Source organism: Pseudochaenichthys georgianus, chromosome 7 (assembly GCF_902827115.2).
Source record: "Pseudochaenichthys georgianus chromosome 7, fPseGeo1.2, whole genome shotgun sequence".
Taxonomy (NCBI): domain Eukaryota; kingdom Metazoa; phylum Chordata; class Actinopteri; order Perciformes; family Channichthyidae; genus Pseudochaenichthys; species Pseudochaenichthys georgianus.
The window spans coordinates 12,425,478-12,444,600 of record NC_047509.1 but is presented as its reverse complement, the minus strand read 5'-3'; the positions used below and the strand labels follow the sequence as shown (position 1 = coordinate 12,444,600).

The window sequence follows — 19,123 nt, the reverse complement described above, 5'->3', positions numbered from 1 at the left end:
TGAGACATGGTCGAATCAGAGTAATGAGGTACGCAGCACGCTGGCAAAGGCATCAATCAGATGACAGCAGGAGGACAGACAACAAAGGGAACGAGAGGGGTGGGCGCAGCACAGGAAAAAGAGAAAAGCTGAATCCCCCAAACCAACGGGATGGAATTGTAATATGAACATGGGATGAAGAACTCATGTGCAGCTATGAAATATTACACAGCCATACATTAAGGGAATGTAAGAGAGAGAGAGAGAAAGATGAATAGGAACGGGTCTGGAAAAGGCCAATCATCTGAGACCGGATATACCCTTTATGGACACTGTCTGCTCGGGTTCCCCTCTCTGACAGCTTATTAAAGTTTCATGCTAAAATGAGTCAATATTAGATATGACATTTTCAGGGTGAACTATAGTGGAAAGTGGGAATAGGCTAAGGTTCTCGGTGTGGCTGATGCGTTATGAAAGATGCCCAAGGTGCTTCCATGTCATCAAATTAATATTGCTTTGATACAGCTAAAGAAGATTAGACTCTTAAAAAGAAGTACTCCACATTTCTCGCTCTGTAACACAGATAAACTTACACACATACATCCACACCAACTGATAAGAAGCCGTCACACACAATATGAAAAACAAAGCTTTGTATGCGGCATTCTTTCACTATTCTCTCTTTCTCCTTATATCCCTAACCTCTGCCTGCGCCTCAACACTTCCCTTTTTTAGTTATTCTCATTGTGTGCGATGTCTTGAACATCGAGCACACAGAGGAACAGTGACTGGGATCAATCTGTTCTTTTCTCACCCCCCAATATGAAGGGGAATCAGTAGTAAAACATATTAAGATCCCTGGTTATTTCCTTTTCTTTGAGAAGTGGGGAAGAAAGGGACGACTACAGTTAGAGATGAAGTGTTTGAAAAACAGTCAGACACATACTTATAATGTGGTTGATTGTTTGAAGATGTTCAAGGGGAAAACAAGCCATCAAGACACAGGGCATGTCAGAAAACAGTCAAATGTGCCCAATTGGCACTGCTTAACTTTGGTGAGAGGCAAATGTCATCCTCTGCTCTTTAATCCGTGTCTCTTGCTCTTCCTGTCGAACCTTTAAAGAGGTCCTTTGACAGGCCTAAAGCGGGCCAAACCAGAACCAAGACGCTAACAATCGCAGCTCCCAACCTTTCATTTCCTGGCTTCAAGTAGGAAATCAAAGGCATCGAACAAATGATTCTGGGAGGAGGGGTGATGAAGACGAGGGGAAAAGTTAAAAGGTGGGGAGAATCGTGAGAGACGTGATTGACAGTAAAAGACAGGGGTGACAGACTCAGCAAGAGTGCTCTTTATTTCCCGAGAGTAAAAGGGCTTGCGCTGAAACAGGAGAGAAGCAGCGGGAAGTCAGAAGAATTGGCAGACCAATTAGATGAAATGGTTTAAAGTTCAAAATCCTCTTTCTATTCACATGCTCGGCTTTCTGATCTTGTGAAAGAGCACAGACACACACACTTTCCTCCAAAATGCGCATCAATGCACACACCCTCAGAAACGTGTTAAGTGTGTGTAAAACAACTCTAAATAAGATTGGGCTGATTAAAGTAGAAAGCCATCATTTCAAGATGAGCATATTTGCATGTAATATGACTCAAATTAAACACGCCACATGCAAATTAATGCGATTGACTTAAGGTGAGATTTCATTGGAGCCGTTAGCAAAAAGTTTGATCTGCCAACATCAATCTACATGTCTGCTCACCAGGGCAGGGCCGCGGACTAAATCAGACTTCTTTCATACTTCTTTCTCCTCTTGTTCAATCAGTTTATATTTGTGGACGTTTCTGAATGACAGTGGGGTGATTCTGTACTCTATTGCATTGGCTGCTGCCCTGATTTCAAGTTGAAGATGAGGAGATAGTGTTAGGTTGTAATTTCACACCTTAACTTGCAATTCTCACCATTTACTCAGCTGGGGAGCAAATATAGGGAAATGTTCAATTTCGTTTCTGAGGAATTGGGAAAGAGAATTTTATCAAAGGGGGAAACAAATCCCATTTTGATTAGTGTGTGTGTTTGAATATGTGTGTGTGCACGTTGTACAGTCTTCACTGTGTGTATACAAGGGGAACTGATATGCTGGGACTTGGCATCTCCTCTTTAATGAGTATCTCTGGAGATGGCAGGTGCATGTTCAGCCGTTCTTTTACAAGCTCAGCAACAAACAGGCCAGTCCGCTCTCTCCCGATGCAATTACCACTGTCATTAGCAGAACCACATTATCAACGACACCAAACGAGCGATATTGCTAATAAACCCACACAAAACACCTCTGAAGTACTGGCATCAGCATATACACCTAGATCTATCACAGCTAATTTAAAAAAGAAACACAGATATTAAAAAGCAAGTTATCAAAGACATTTCGTGATGTGTTTGAATCAAGGGATTATTAAGCCTTTGCCAACAGTGAGTTGCTGTTATTGGAATGACACTTCAAAGGAGTTCAGTCTGGGTCAGTTTCATCTTCAAAAACACATTTTCAAAAACAAAGATGTACCTAATTATCTTTAGTCCTTGAACGGCCTTATCCTGTTTTATCTTAATGAAGACCATTTTGGTTAAGATGCCATTACATTGCTTGTATTTTTCTTGTTAATTGAATCTATTGTTATTATCATTTAGTCACTTAATGCGCTAAGAAAATATCTATGCCAATAATGATAATGCTGATGATTCATGGTAGTTGTGGTGATGGTGTCATGAGCACTGGTTTGATGGGAGATCTTTTGTTCAGCCTCTAACCCTCACTGTGGCGACAGTTACGAAAAGCAGATATTTGGAGCTGTGCATCCCATAGTAATACTGAGATAGACCCTAAACCCCAGACACCAATAGGTGAGCTATTATTATGTTATTGTTTACTCTTAAAAGCCAGAGTAGTAGCAGGGGAAATCATCTGCTCGTTTCTTTCCCTGACAATTACTTTCTCTCCCTGTTTTCCCTCTCTGGCTTTACTTTGTTTCTTAGACTATACTGTAGATAACAAATACCTCCTGTGAGCTGCAGGGAGGCATTTAAAAAGCAAGTAATGCAAAAAAGGGGGAGAAATCTCTGGAATAATGAGGGGGACCTTCATCAGCTGTTTTCAAGTTTCCAGTCTGAGGTGAGTTTGTGGCCCTTTAGAAGAGCCACTGGGCGCTATAATTACTTTGTGTGCGTGTGCGTGCGTGCGTGCGTGCGTGCGTGCGTGTGTGTGTGTGTGTGTGTGTGTGTGTGTGTGTGTGTGTGTGTGTGTGTGTGTGTGTGGCAGGCAAGCAATTCTGTCTCCATAGATACATTGTAATCAGTCAGGGGCAGCAGGTGGCAGATGAAGAAAAAGTCACCTGACATTTTGGTGGATTGATCTCTTATTAAGTTGAAGTCTTTTTATAGCATTATTTACCCAACAACCACGTTCAGTGTCCGCTCCACTGAGTTAAGAGTAACACAAAGTCTGTCTGAATAAAGCAAGGTTGTCAAGCCATAGATGCTGTGTGAAGGGTGGTTAACAGCTGGAGATGCAGAAAGCAGTGGGACTATTAGCCCCACTGGGTGGTCACTTGTAGATGGAAGATCACACACACACACACAGCCGCTACCCACCTCCCACACGCTCCAATGGGTTCTGCGATCCAGCCAAGCAGGAGTGGAAGGAGGGTGAAGGTTAGTGGCTGTTCATCCCTTTGAATTCCAGGAGCGACTGTAGTTGAAGTGCTGTGTTTCTCCCGCCTGGGGCTGCAGGGACCTTTATCTAAAAGGGCGGCAGAGTGCCCTAATTGCTTCACGGCCTCCTTGAGCTGCGTGATGCGTTCACTCTGAACACGGATGTCTCACAGAGAGAAATTAAGAGGCAGTGGCAGGGAACATTGCCCACGTCCACTTTTCAAGACACCCCTGATGCACGCATGCAAAGAGCAATGAACGGGTACACAAACAAAGACTCACTACAAAGTCTCCATAGCCGTACAGTAACAGCACCGGTGAGACGACGCAACATTTACACTTTAACAGGAAGCACAACCAGATAAGACTCATGCCTTTTAATGCATCATGTTATAATGAGGAATCCATTTCGAAAGTCTCATCTTTGTTACACGATGTTCAGTGAAACTAAGAGAGGGCGCAGCACATTATGCCGAGCCACTCTCTCGCCTCCGATACTGCATAAACCCTGGTTTAATCAAGTCTAATTGTCGAGATTATGAGGACTAGTGTATGTTAATGCCTCAACAAACACCAGAACTGGAACATGTATTGTCCCTTAGGAGGGTTTACACATTTTCTTCTGCTATTAGTGCATGTTAAGCTGCGAGTCAGCTGAAGACAAATATGATAATAGCTAGTGGATTAAAATTAGAGCTTCCACATAAAAAGTCATCTGGCCTTATTCATGACTGCCAACATCAGACTCGGGGTAAAAGTTAGAACTCCACATTTTGCATGTTATTAGGGCTGAATAATTAAGACATGTTGACTAATTGGGGATTCACTTCTGAATAAAACATTAAGTTCAGCGCTCTACATTCTGCACTATGGAAATACTGGCATCTGGAAAATTACCTACAGTATACACTTGCAATTTTCACAATAGCTAAAACGTTATACTGCAGCCACTTCACTTTTGAAAAGTCTCATGCAAACATAAGAACATCATCTGACAGCCTAATTAATAATGAAAGCTTCCCTCCACCCTGGAACTCTATTCCCCCAATAGGATTTCTATTAATGTTGATTGACCGTGGCTCACTCAGTGCCACTCTGGCACATCTCACAGCTCCTCTGTGCCTTCTTAGGTGCCAGGGCAGGTTAGCTGATACATGAATAATTCCCAGTGGATATTAGCAGTAAGAAGTAGGGCAGAGGATTCGGTGGTGTTCTCCTCTTCCCACCCTCACTCTCAATCCCCTCATCAGCAGGCTGTTAATATTTAATTATACAAGCTTCATTTCATACTCTCCAGCTGAAACTGTGAGGTGGAGATGGAGGTGCAGGGGACCACTCTGAGGAAAGTGATGAAATAGAATACTGCGGGTTGATTGAGGATACGAGGAAGAAAAGAGAAGAATAAGTGAAGCGTGCTGGAGTAAGATGCAAGGGCCATTATTCTTTAAAGTGTAACCAGGCAAGACAATTAAATACTTTTTAATGTGAGGATGTGCAGCCACGAGAGGCGACGGACGAATGAATCCCGACTGACAGCACAGAAGACATCACAGATGTGTAAAAAAAATTAAAATACACAACTTGCATTAATATGCATTTCATCCCTTCACTTCTTTTTAATATGTACAATATTCACTTTCAACACCCGGCCCATATTTGTTTTCCAAATGATATGTTGCATGTGTTACTCTCCATATGTTAATAGGGCTGATGTGAGTCCAGCGCAACAATAGTGTTCCCTCCTCATGCCAATGCGATATATACTAATTGTTATTTTGTTTGTTTTTATTTTATACTAAATTTGTCAGATGTTTTAAATAAATCAATATATGTAATCCTCCTTTCACTATATGGAGGCATTTCCAACTGCTGGTAGTTGTGTTGTCCACTACGTATTATGTACTTCAACTTTATTTAAAGTACAAACTTGAAACTACAGAAAACTCAGTGTCGGAAAGTTTCTCATTTCTGAACCATAATTAACTCTAAAAGCAGCGGATAGCCGGATCTGCACATTTAGAAAATGTTTCTCGGCTCATATGTGCCTTGTTTTTTCAGAAGATAAGTGCTCGGGCTTTTCACACATTATCTGACAGAGGAAAGGACTTTAATGATACAAACAGACAAATTAGGGTTCCTCTCTGTCATTCTGTTTACATTTCAAACCTGAGCAATTTAAATTAGAGCTATTCTGTCAGGGTTCCACAAGCTAATGATGAGTAGGTTAAAGGCACTGCTTACACTCTTTAGCAACGTGGAGATGACGTGCATAGTTTCTACATAAATATTCAAGAAATATGGAACTCGCATGTATTTAATGTTGAAAATCCATCCTAATATTAGACCTTTGGTCTATTTCCTTTTTAACAAATCTTGTAGGAGTGAGATCTTGCGGATGAAGTGGTTCAGCATTAATAATGTATGTGTGAGGCTTTTTATAGAGCACAGCCCTTGAGATTCATAATTATATTCACATTAGGTCTCAGAAAAAAAGTTTAAGTTTTAATAAATAGGTATTAAAACTTTAACTGATATTAATAGCACCAATTAAAGGGCATACTGTGGAGTTATGCATCATTTCTGTACTAGTATAGTGGAAAACCCACTCGGCAGAGCCTCCCTTGGCTCTCCGTTTCTCACACTTTATCTTTCTCACAGTTTCTCTTTTTTAATTCGAACACCCACATTTTTTTTAATCTCACTTCATCACTGTCTCCTTTCCAAATAAAGAGATTGAATTGACAATCCATTGTAGGGATTGACATTAACATCTGTGCAAACCTTTCAAGGCCATCATACATTTTAAATAATTGTTCACTCTGCTATAAATGTGTGAGACGCAGCATTTTACTCCACCTCATCATTCCATAACCAATTCACTGAACATTACTGCTACAAGATGAGAGCGCCTGGCCATCCGTGGTCGTGATTGATGAGCAACTTTCCTTGTCTCCCACATCATTGTTTCCTCTAGTGTGCCAGGTGAAATGGTGTATGTTAGTCAGCCAATAGCCATTCATTTCAGTTTATGAAGTGGAACCTGTACTGGATGGTCATGCCATTAAAATACATTAGCATGCACGTCTTGGCTACAGGTTCCAAGCGCTTGCATGTCGGGTTGTTCCAACCAAAGCTCTATTTCACAGGTGACTGAAATACCCTGCATGCATGTTACTGCAGCTTGTCTCTACTGGCTCCCAAGTACAAGTGTATAGGCCTTTCACTGTGGCCAGCTAGGAGCACTACAGGGAAAATCTCTGTTGGATTTACTTCTCTCTTTTTTTGTTGCTCTGATGCACTACTGCACCCACGGAGATATGATGGAAAGTAGAAACAAGAATGTGCTTCCTGTATTCTTCAGTTCTGTACATGAGACTATCATTTTCATGCTGGGGCCAATAGAAGGGCTTGACTTAGATAATGGCCACTGTGTTCTTATTTGTGTCGGGATTAATCCTGCTGCTTGGCTAGAGTGACGCAAACATATCTTGTGAGCTGATTAGTAAAAGCAGTCAGAGAGAAATGAGATAGAAGGGTGGGGAAATGAAGACGGAGAGAACGAGAGTGAACGAGAGAGAGTGAGAGAAGGGAAGAAAGAGGAACTCAAAGAGAGGGAAGGGTTCTGCTTCTTTGCTCCGGTGATTCCCGATGGAATTGATTCTCCAGAGATCTCCCACTGTCCCCTCTCTCCCCTTCGTTCCGCCTCTATTACATACCTGTCCAGAGGATGAATGATCTACACATTACCCAAGAGTACCGCTGACCGGTACACGCATCAACGACTTCCAGTGCAGAGGGGGAGAGGAGATGGCAAAGGATGGAGAGAGGGAAGAGAACGCTGTTTGAGGAGATGAACATGGGAAAGAGAAAGTCAAAGCGAGTGAGGGGGAAACCACAAAGGCGACATTGGAGAAAAAGAGTGGAGGTGCGATTAAGGGACAGGATGGAGGGGATAATAGAGGCAATGAGTTAGTGTATTAAGAGGGAGGCACGGGAGTGGGGGTTAAAAAACCAGGGATTCCCATGGAAGAGAATTAAGCTCGGGAATCTGGTGTGTCGAGGTTAGGCTTTTCCATATAGCTCCGAGGGAGGCAATCAGGGCTGACGGAGGCTGTGCCTGTAGCTCCAGCCCTGTAGTTCTGCTCTCCTGGGGGATAGGTGTCACTTGTGTGGAGAAATAGCGCAGCCACTTTAATGAATGGAGCTCTTTATCTGAGCGGCGAGTTATTGCCTACTGAGTAGACACTATGGAGCGGCTCTTTTTCCATGGTACTGATCCCCAGGGCAGGGGGGCGAGCACAAGGGAGAGGAGAGAGACGGCTGGAGAAAGGGAAAGGAAGTTCATATTTGGTGCTTTATTTTGTAACATGGTATGACATCTCTGGCTTCCACGCTATAACAAATCCCCGAAGCACGGCCGAGCATCGTTGATGAGAGGGGCATTAGTGTGGAAGGCTGCAAGAAAACCGCACAATAATAACACCCACTGGGAAGGCCTCAAACTGTGTTGGATCTCTACTACAGACATGGGATTGTTTTAAAGTATTTAAACCAACTTCCTCATAGCATGGAAAACTTCTCGTTTTTAATCACAACGTTTTTGTCAGACTAATGAAACAAGGTCATACAAAAAGGAGGGTTTGGGGTTGCCAAAGTAGGACATAATGTTGACTATGAACACTGGGAACAAGTTTAATCTAAATGCATTCTCCACTGGGTTCATAGAAGAGACATTTCAGTCATTTTCTTTAATAAACGGACCTGGCATGATGACAACTACGCTTTCTGGGATAACAATTGATATAATAATCTCCAGGTGTAAAAGCATACACATCAAAGTAGGTGCATTTGCTTTAAAAGGAGATGAAAATATAAAATAGGAAAAGCACATAAGCACTTAATAATAATAATAATAATGGGTTTCATTTATAAAGCACTTCATATTTGACTTCAATAAAAAGCAATAAAAACAAACAACACAAATAAAATAAAAGGGGGGTACTAAATAAATAAGAGGTCTAGGGAAAGGCAGACTTATTCATCTGCATTCCTCTTTCACTTAATAACCTGGAATTGTCCCTGAATCTGCCTAGTACTGTATACTGCCATTCTGAGGCACAGCCGAGCTGATGGAGGAGGATGGAGCCGGGCTGAAGCTCTGTTCTCCGCGGGCTCCGAGAGCAGCGCAGCTCCCCCAACGCTGCCTGATGGCTTTAATTGGTCTCCTTCGGCTGGGAGCTGAGCACAGGAATCCCTGCACACTAATGGAGGGAGCTGCAACTAGACTGATAACTCTCATACACTGGATCGTGCACATACACTCAAACAGACAGACCAATGTGTGCACACTCACCTGTACGCACATACACACACACACACACACTTACACACATGTACAAAGTAAGCATTTAATCCACCTGGGAAACCCGCCAACACTTTCTATCTCCCTCCTCTCTGCATTCAGACATATATCCATACAAAAACATAAACCTGCCATAACAATCTGATCCTATGTGAATATGCTTTTCCTTCAAATGCCATGCTTTGAACCCTCCGGCTGTTTGATTTCAACCTGTTAGATGATAGTGTTCAGGGACTATTTCCAACATCCAAGCAGGGTAAGTAAAGGAATAAGTGCCTCACATTCTTAAGATAGAGAAATACTATCTTCCTGTATAGTTGTTATATAAAATGGATATTTTCAGGGTTCATCTCATTATGAAACTCCATCTGCTGGACCAAAACGCTAGGCTGTAACAGATGTAGCGAGGAGAAAAATAAATGATGAAGAAATAAAGTACCATGCAGGAGCTAATATAACATTCTCGTCATTACTGACTTAAAACTGAAGCATTTAGAGAAAATACAGTGTTTGGTGTCTATAAATCATGTATCAGACATTTTGAGAGGCAAAGTAAAAATGAAGAAAAACTCAGTTTTCCCACTGGGGAACGATTATAGATGTTATTATTCTAACAGACAGATGCTGTTTGTACGGAGAAGACCATCTCCAGAGCATTGCAAGATAAAATAAGAGCAAAAAAAGAGAGAAATATACATGCAGACAAACCGACTGTAATACCAATGGTCGAAGTACAGTATCGGAACCACCTCTTAATCTAATGAGCATTAGACAGAGAGAGGCCACTCCCCATGTTGTACCACTCACCAGGGAATCATGGTTCTGAGCAATGGGGAATTGCGAGACGCAACATAAACATACTGCACACCCAGAAACTCCCAGAAGCCTCAATTTCACAAACAGGCTTTAGAAAAGTACATGAAAGACAAACAAGTAAACAATTACTAGGGGTAAGCAGGAGAGGAAGTCAATGAGCAGATGATACCGGGAAAAGGAAGGAGAGAATGAACACTACTGTCGGAGCATGATCTCTTTTAGCATTTAGGCTACGTGCATCTTATTGACTGAACCAGGGCGCAAGTCTCCCATGTGTCTGAAGTGCACAGAAACAAAGCTGCCGGAGAAGATCAACCACTAAAACTCAACACATCCCAGCTCCAGCTGTTACTCTAATTGCCTCTCTTTACTGTCATCTTTAGCATCAATTCCATGCTAATGCTGCTCCGGGTTATGCTGGTTATGGGTCTGCAAAGTTTCTACTTCCTCTAATGAGCATTGGATTTCCATAAAGTGCGTAAGTATATGTTTTCCTGTAGGCTGCATACCCTCTGTACTGTATGTGCAGTTATGTTGGGTACAGGATTTGTGACTTTATGGCATTGTGCCGATCTGGATTCTAAATGGGCTAAGCTTTTCAAAGACTTCCACATGAATTATTGATGGTGATTACGGGATGGGTATCGTTTTAACGGTACTACTACTTTTATAGATACCGCTTACCGATCCGGTCTTTTAACGGTACTCTTATCGGTTATTTTGGAGAAAAGAATATGGTAAATTAACTTAACAAATTGTGAACAAAACTAACATTGCTTTTTATTTAAATGAAATACATAATATTTCACATCAAAAGAAACAACAGTGTTTTAACAAATCGTATTAAATAATGTGAGGGCAGAACTGTAAACAGAATAGATGAAACTTTAACAAAATAAATAACTCAGTTACCTCTAATCATTAACCCATTGTATAATTTAGTTAACTCTGTGTGCTGCTAGCATACATAACACCTGACGTGGAAACGTTACTCGTGGATGGGGCTACAGAGCTGCTAGAGAGACAGTCGAAAACGGTGCATTTCTCCAAATTGCTCATGTTACCGCCCTTACATGCTAAACTCTTATTGCACTTTTGGCAACGAGCATTGTCCAAATCGAGACGGGTAAAGTTTAACCACACCTTGGAGCGCCTTCTCTCTGCCATCTCCGCCGTGTGTGTGTGTACGTTGTATGCATGTAGCAGAGCGTGCCCCGCCCCCTCGCACACAGACGGGGGAGAGAGATCTCTCGTCTGGATTGGAAAGATCAAAAATACAACAAATAATCAGACGCATTTTGCAGTCTGTTTGCGTATTAGAAATGGAGTTGGCGAAACTAAAACTGCAATATAATGTTTGGGTAGCAGATATGACATTTTTTACATGTCTCCAGTAGGCTACCGATAAAAAGACAGATAACGTCGGAGCTTAACGGTACCACGGTCTTTAATAATTCAGCCCGAGGCACGTCTAATACCGGGGCTCGGTACCCAGCCCTAAAGTGGTGGTGCTTGGATTTAGCCTAGAATAATCCACCTGGGCCTATCTTGCTTTCTAGGTGCTGTGTCTCTCTCCAGGGTAAACCGGCTGAGTGGAAACGTAGGTAGCTTTGCACATAATGTGTTTCCCGATTCCTGAAGAGTGTAAAATGGTTACCTAAAGTAGCACTTAGACCTAACCTTCAGAGGATAGACTATCTGAGCAAAATGGGGAGAAGACCAAACGTTTTAATGTTCTAGTTGGAAACACAACACATGCAAGGGTGATAAAGAATATGAGAACACATTTTGTATCTTATGATTAATCCCTATTTTAGCCTGAAGTACGAGGTTGTTATCATTTTTGCAAATATGTTTTTTCATCATTTGCCAACAAGTAATTCCTCAGGGCATCATGGCAATATTTCCAAGAGACCTAATGATCCTCCTCTCCTCTCACGCTATCCCTTTGTTAACTCATTATAGTGTAATTTAATGAATGGTTCTTCTTTTCTCTTCCTACATTGTTAACCCTTTACAGTCATGTACCTGCAAGGCAACAGTCCCTGCTCCTTCTTTTGGTCACGATAACTGTGTATTCACTGTGGTTCCTTTCTGCTATCCCTACAATGCTCTCTAAATGAGGACGCCTCGGGAGCTTTTCTTTGTTTGATTTCAAAGCATCGAGGGAACCTTGGGAGTTCTCCGGTGTTGGGAGAAGGGAATGTGTGGCCTGAATACCTGATGCAGCAAATTCACCTCACAATGTGATGTTACGTTATTATCCCCCTCTTTCGCTCATCTCTCTTGCTCCTTAAGAGAACACGATCTTATTACATGAGCCTGAAGGGAAAACTGCAGGAACATAATGATTTTCTTTAAATGTGCCTGTGCATTGGATTGTACTGTAAAACGTATACTCAACTTAGTGGCCTCTGTGTGTGAAGGAAGAACACATGTAACATTTATCAGAGGTAATCTGAACGATGCTGGAGGAGAGCTCAAGGAAGACAAAGCTCCTACATTTCAGAATGTCTTCCTTCCTGCTCTTGTCTGAGTGATGCCAATTTGTCTAGAGCCCGATTATTTTTTTCTTGGCCCTCTTTGGTGTCAGAACACGAATAGGCTTTGCATCTGAAGTTTGGTAATAAACTCTTGGCTTAGATCCATCCCTTGGACCGAAAAAGCCTGAGAAAAGAATAAAGCGCTGTTTCCTCAGCAGTCTGTCAGAGGCAACTGGCTCTGCATTCTTTCCTGTTTGTGGGTTACTTACTTATTAATTTGTTGGCATGAGAATATCCATCTGCCATAACTGTGGCAACATACTTTTGAGCAGTGGATGAAGTTTAAGAGCTAAGCACTGTGGAAGAGGAACACTTGCTTAATTATTCTGACTGTGGAGTCAGGAGATGTGTTTATCTCATTATGGCCATCTGAATGAATATGCACATGTCTTCGCTGAGAAAAAGCTGCAGTGTAAGACAAAAAGAAGAAATCAAAAAGTGTGAGAACGGGCTAAACTATTTCAAAAGTAATGTGGAGTCTAAATGTCTCTGGGTTTTCAGCAAATGGAAGACGTCTTTTATGTCGTACTTGTGTATGCAGCGATGTTTCTCAGGTTTCTAAAGTGTCCATGTACGAAGCAGAGAGTGATCTATCGTCTTTCATATTGATGGCATATTGCACCCAGCAGGACGGCCCCTATGTGGGCCTGCTCGGCAGAAGGATTTGGCCAGCTTGGATTATCTCAGCAGGGTGAAACAGAGGGATACCAACAGGGAAGGACCATCAGAACTCTCTGATGGTCCCTCCCCATGTGAGCAGGCCCACGTAGGGGCCGTCCTGCTGGGTGCAATATGCCACCTGCCTTCCCAGCAATGCCAGGCCCGTAGGGCCTCAAGCCGGCGTCTTGTCAGTAAACAGACAAAGATGTATGAATCCTGACTCGGGGCAGGTAGTCCTCCTGTGACAATAACATGTTGTCGAAACATGACAATGAGCTATTTGTTCCACGGGATTACTGCAGCTCTGTTCCCTGGTGACGCCACACTGTAACCATGCTCTAATCTCCCAGATACCTGCCACACTTCATCAGATACAGAGCTGATGCACCTTTTAAATGGAACCGCTCGACCAAAGAGAGAACCGTTAAGATAAGCTGCGGCCTATCTCTACAAAGTCAATTACACTTAGCCTGTATGGATGGCCTGAAAACTCCATCCACCAGAGCAATCAGTGCTGCACCCTGCTGAGCAGACCACAGCATATCAAATTAAGTTCACCCGTCAAGGGAACATGCTGCTCTCATATCTAATTGGCAGTTGAGGCTTAAGAACAGGATCTCTAAGAAAGAGTGGTGATCAGTTTACTTCCTTCTCCATTATTTTCGTTATACATGTCTCTGCTTTTATCTGCTCTCTGTCTTTTCCTGACAAATGTTTCAATGCACAGTCAGCGCTAATGAGTGCAAGGTGGGGGTCTGCTGAGGTTTTGTCTTTATCGCTGGCAAACACTCAATTGGACATGTTGCAGGGCAAACATCACGGATTATCCTCCTCTTGTGAGCAATAATGAAGAGCCTTTCATATTGTTTTGAAGACAGAAAGCTACTTTATGCTTCATGCTCAGGTGACACCATTCACAATATCTTTCTTCACCAGTCTTGTCACAGAGATTTTAATTATGCGGGTTTGGGGGGGGTCTGCTGTAATCCTACAGTGTCTTCTGTGGGCATTTAATAAATCCCATATATCACACCTTATTAGTTGGCCTAAGGGATTCAATATACAAGATTGTGTCTATAACAAACCCTCTTCCCTGCAGAGTACACCCAGCTGAATTGAAATAAATAACTGATTAAAAGGTCAAAGTAATCATGGTTTATGTTGTAGGGATCCAGAGTGGCATGAGCAGAACGCAGCAGAACACAAACCAGGCATGGTGGCACATACTCATTCACTCATTACTGCTACAGAGGAAGCTTGGAAACAACTGCAGCCCCGACAGGGCTCTGGGCAGCTCACTGCACGAAGAACAATGTGGGAGTTAGTTGATGGTCGTTCAAATGTATTCAATTAGATTAAAATGTTAGAGTTTTATTTGTGTTGGCAGTCAACCACAGCCTCCTTTTTCCGAAGGAATACAAACTATGATTTCAATTTAAAGCTAGCTTCATGATTGGATTGAATGTGACTTAGCTATGGCAATCAGCTGATGATCCAGCCTACACTGAGGTGTTACTGTCAGCAGTCAAGATGGAACAACTGCTACCAAAACCAAAAGCGAGTATAGTCGATCAGAGCTGTACATGGAGACATTGAATTAAACTGAAGAGCAACGGTTGAGGATCTGTAAATCTAATAATACATGTAATAATACTGTAATACACTTTTGTAAAGCTGTGTCTGAGATAAATGCATGAACATCATGACATTATTTTGCCCACATGCTATGCAGTGTTATTGTTAATAGAGCCAAATATGCCATATTAGTGACTATTTATTGTGACACTTGGGAAAACATAAGATTCAAAGCAAATCAAAGCGCCACCTGTATAACAATATGACAGATATATGATTAACAATGCTCTTTAGCTTCACACTGCTAAGCACACAGATGTCTGAATAATTCAGATGTTTACTGATATTTGTTATAACATCACGTCTTCACAAGGAGAAGAAGCAGTTTGAAAGGCGACACGTATTTTCTATTTTTAATAATTGTGCATGTTGCTCTCATTGCCAGGCTTTTCATCTATTGTATGATTTAATAACATTTTCACCATGCAATTACTGTCAACAAATTAAGTCAACAAACAAAGGAATTAGACAATCAATTCAATAAAACACTTTTTGGGGGCATCTGACACAATTTAAAAGAAAACAGTTGCAAAGATAACATATTAGTTTCATCACATGCAGAACATATTTGCAATTGATTAGAAATAACTCATCCCTCCCATTTATACCATATAGTGTTACACTCATTATTCATTGTATATTGCATTTGAGGGATCTATCAGTTTTTATCAGTGAGCAAAGCACTTGGTTCCAAACTACATTTTAATGTCATGTTATCTTTCATGTACGGCTTAAACTCGGGCTGTGTCGGTGGAGAAAAAAAAAGATCAACATGTTAACATGTAGAGAACACATGTAGTTAACACATGTAGAGAACATCAGAGGTAAAAGGTTTATTCTGTGATGGACGTTTTCCTTTTACCTTGAAAAAGTGGTCGGAACAGAAGCAATGGAGCCTGCTGAGGTTTTAATTGCATTACTTTTTTAATGAGCCCAGATAAGGTCTCTCACACATCATTACTTGCACCCTAGCTACAGCTCAACTTAATGTGTATTATCGTGTCTCTGAGCAATGCTGCAAGATCACCCTCTGTAAAGGTGTTTGGTGGAGGCTTTTTTGGAGTTTGATTTACGCGGCTGTTAATAGCTGAGAGGATCACATGAGGATTAGTGCATCGTGATTATCAGGTATCCGATATTCAGAGTTAAGCTGTGGGCCTTTCTAATCGCTATGTTAAATGGTGGTGTGTTCTTTTGAATAAACCAGTGGCCTAGTTTTTGCACTCAAACTTTCTGTATCTTTGTTAGATATATCCTAAACTCTTACTTTATATGTGGCTTACCATAACCAGAAGGGGAAGGAATGTATGAGGTGAATAATTAACAGATTTAAAAATGCTAGACTGATTTAGGAGAAAAAAAAGGTAACATGGTATATGATAAATGGCCTACACTAATATTGGGATTGTCTACTTTAACAATTGGCCTCTCAATCACCCGTTCACACATCAATGGTGACCGAGCGGCTATGCAAAGTACTGGTGTAGTCAAAAGAAACCAGCCACAATTTTTCTTAACAATGTTTAAATAAATCCTTACAACGGATACTATTTTAATACATTTTTTTCTTATCGAACTGCTTTTAAGGAGACTGTGCAAACCAAGCTTCCTCTACTGGAGCTAAACATGATATTTTACGTTCCGGAGAGTAATTTCTACTGTGGAGATCGAAAATGTTCCCACTTGAGCAATGGATTGAAGATGTTGAACAGATTTAAATTGAGAAGTATATAAACATGCGTGGCGAATGGGGCAAAACATCTCTTGCAGGCCCACTTTCAATCTGACATGCATGGATCTTGTTGACCTCTGTCACTTCATGCCTCAGCTTTTTGCATTGAAGAATAACTCAAATTCAATTTTGGAGCTGAATCTTGAAATGTTCGAGTAAGTGTAGATATGTTGGCCCTGTGAGGGTTCTTCGATCATGCCTTTTTAACAGAGTTGAAAGGCAGTGAAAAACCATGGATCACTGCATGCATCCTGAATAGAGCGTGTGGAGTTGTTTACTATCTACTCATCAAGGCGAGGGATACATTGCTTGCATGCAGCCTATTTTTTTCTCCAATTTCCTGCACATGACAGGAATCAATAGCCAGATTGCTGGTTCTCTAAATCTCTGTCATTCATTTTTTCTTCCAATCACTTTGCGGTGTATACCCCTTGATGCCATGTTTGAGTCATCAATCAACACCATGGCAAAGTGGGAGGATTGGGAGTGTATGTGTGCATGTACTGTATGTCCCTGTGTAGCGAGTACGTGCACATGCATAAATGTTTGTGGATCTGCGTCAGAGAGACCACAGTTGGGTATTACCACATATCAGTGTGCCTGTCTTCACCGAGCGACTGTCTGAATGTTTCATCTAATCATTAAACGCTGACAGGCTTCACAGAGTAGCGCCACTGATCCCCGTCAGAGGAATACGGGGCCTGACTTCATTAGCCCTGTTAGTACTAAGCTGCTTTACCCTCACTCATGCCTGGCTTAACCTGCACAGTGATAAATGCTGAGAGGAGAAGAAAAGATCGGCAGAGGAAAAGAGGGGTGAGACAAAAGGGAAACGGGGACAGAGGCTTTTAAAGAGAGAGGCGAAGGTGCCAAAGTCAGGTACAGAAGATCAGGAAGTGAGAGATGTGAGGGGAATGGGAGGGCACAGAGCGTGTGAACCTGGAGTTTTCAGAGGCAGCGGAGGGGGATGAAGCTCAAAGTGATGTTTGAACTGAGAGGGATTTACAAATGCAAAAAGGAGCCAAACAATCAATTAACTTGTGTTGCAATTAATCAATTATTACGCTGGCATATTGACAGCCAAAGTGCTTAACTGAGATTCCATCGTGAGGCTCCGACTGTATGTGTGGAAGACTTAGCATTGACCTCTGTGCTCACATATGCATCCACACTCATGCACAAGCTTATTCATGCTTGGGCATATCAATCTTAGCACATAGAGATATGCACACACATCTTTGTCCTCAGCGTATTTCTCCAGTACATCCACCCGGTTCCCCTCCTACAAGCACCCCCCCCCCCTCTCAACCCTCAGTCTTTTTCTCCTGCCAGCAGAGGTTTTTGGCTGGCTTAAGTACGCCTACAGGCCCCTGAGGGACAGCCCATGACGGATAGCACTGCGTGTGACTCGGATTCGATTCAGCCCATTTGATAAATTTATAGCTGGCATTTTGAAAATGAAATTAGAGAAACGTCTCCTGGAGACTGTTTTTCCAGTACAGGTGCCATAAATATACTTCATTTGGCAGAGGAGAGGGAGGAGGACTGAACATGGGTGGAGTGGTGTTGGATAGAGGATGTCATGGTGGGGGGCGGATAGTGGGGATGTTCCAAAAGTGGAGAACCAAAGAATAAGGTCACACTATAATGAGGTCCTGATTTAATCACGATATTGGTGATGAACATAATTAAAGGTTATACAACCACGGCGGGAAACTTGGAGCTATTACTACGTGCTGGCCTTCGCACTAACACATGTACTGTAGCATTGCACATATTAAACAGACGGGAGACCCCCCCCCATCTTTCATGTGGAACACACACACACACACACACACACACACACACACACACACATACACACACACACACACACACACACACACACACACACACACACACACACAATTAACATCTTTTAAGAGACATAATGAATGCTTTATGTTCACAGCATTTGCCTCAAGGCCTCATGGCTCTTCAGTACGAACAGTACTGTCACGGCAGCAACACCATCTATAAGTCACAGTGTATGAATGACTATGGCAGGCTATTTATCCTCGTTGCCCTCTCATTGCGCGGGACAGAGAGACAGTGAATGTTTTTGTTGATGCGCATGACTAAACAGATTTGAATTAGACATATTGGATGGTCAAGAAAATAAAGACATGGACCCGCACGGGCTAAGAGAGTGAGCATTCATTCACTGTCGGGGGTGTGCGGCATTATTTATCTCCCTCTCTTTCAGGAGCGTATGTGGAGCAGCTGTGGAGGAATGATGTACGCCACGGCAGCCTCTGCTCCCCTTCAACATTTATCAGAGAGTGAGGCGGGGGCGACCCACATCACTTACCTTTATAGCATACCTGACAGCATGGTACACCTCATAGTCATCACATACACAGACCCCTCAACGGTGTGTGTGTGTGTGTGTGTGTGTGTGTGTGTGTGTGTGTGTGTGTGTGTGTGTGTGTGTGTGTGTGTGTGTGTGTGTGTGTGTGTGTGTGTGTGTGTGTGTGTGTGTGTGTGTGTGTTTGTGTGTCTGTGTGTGTGCGTGCGGGCGCGTGGGACATACTAAGTGTAACCTGTCACACAGAAGTACTATATCATCTGTGCATGATATCTGAAAGCAGCTTTAACACATCTGAAGCTTTGAAAGGTGTTAAAATGTCACCATCTTCCCAAAGAAACACTCC

The 19,123-nt window shown here is 42.2% G+C and overlaps 1 protein-coding gene across 1 annotated transcript in view; it reads right to left on the bottom strand.

Annotated features, from left to right (window-relative positions):
- Positions 1 to 19,123, bottom strand: part of LOC117449960 (cadherin-4-like) — a 238,983-nt gene that overhangs the window by 112,193 nt on the left and 107,667 nt on the right. The window lies entirely within an intron of this gene.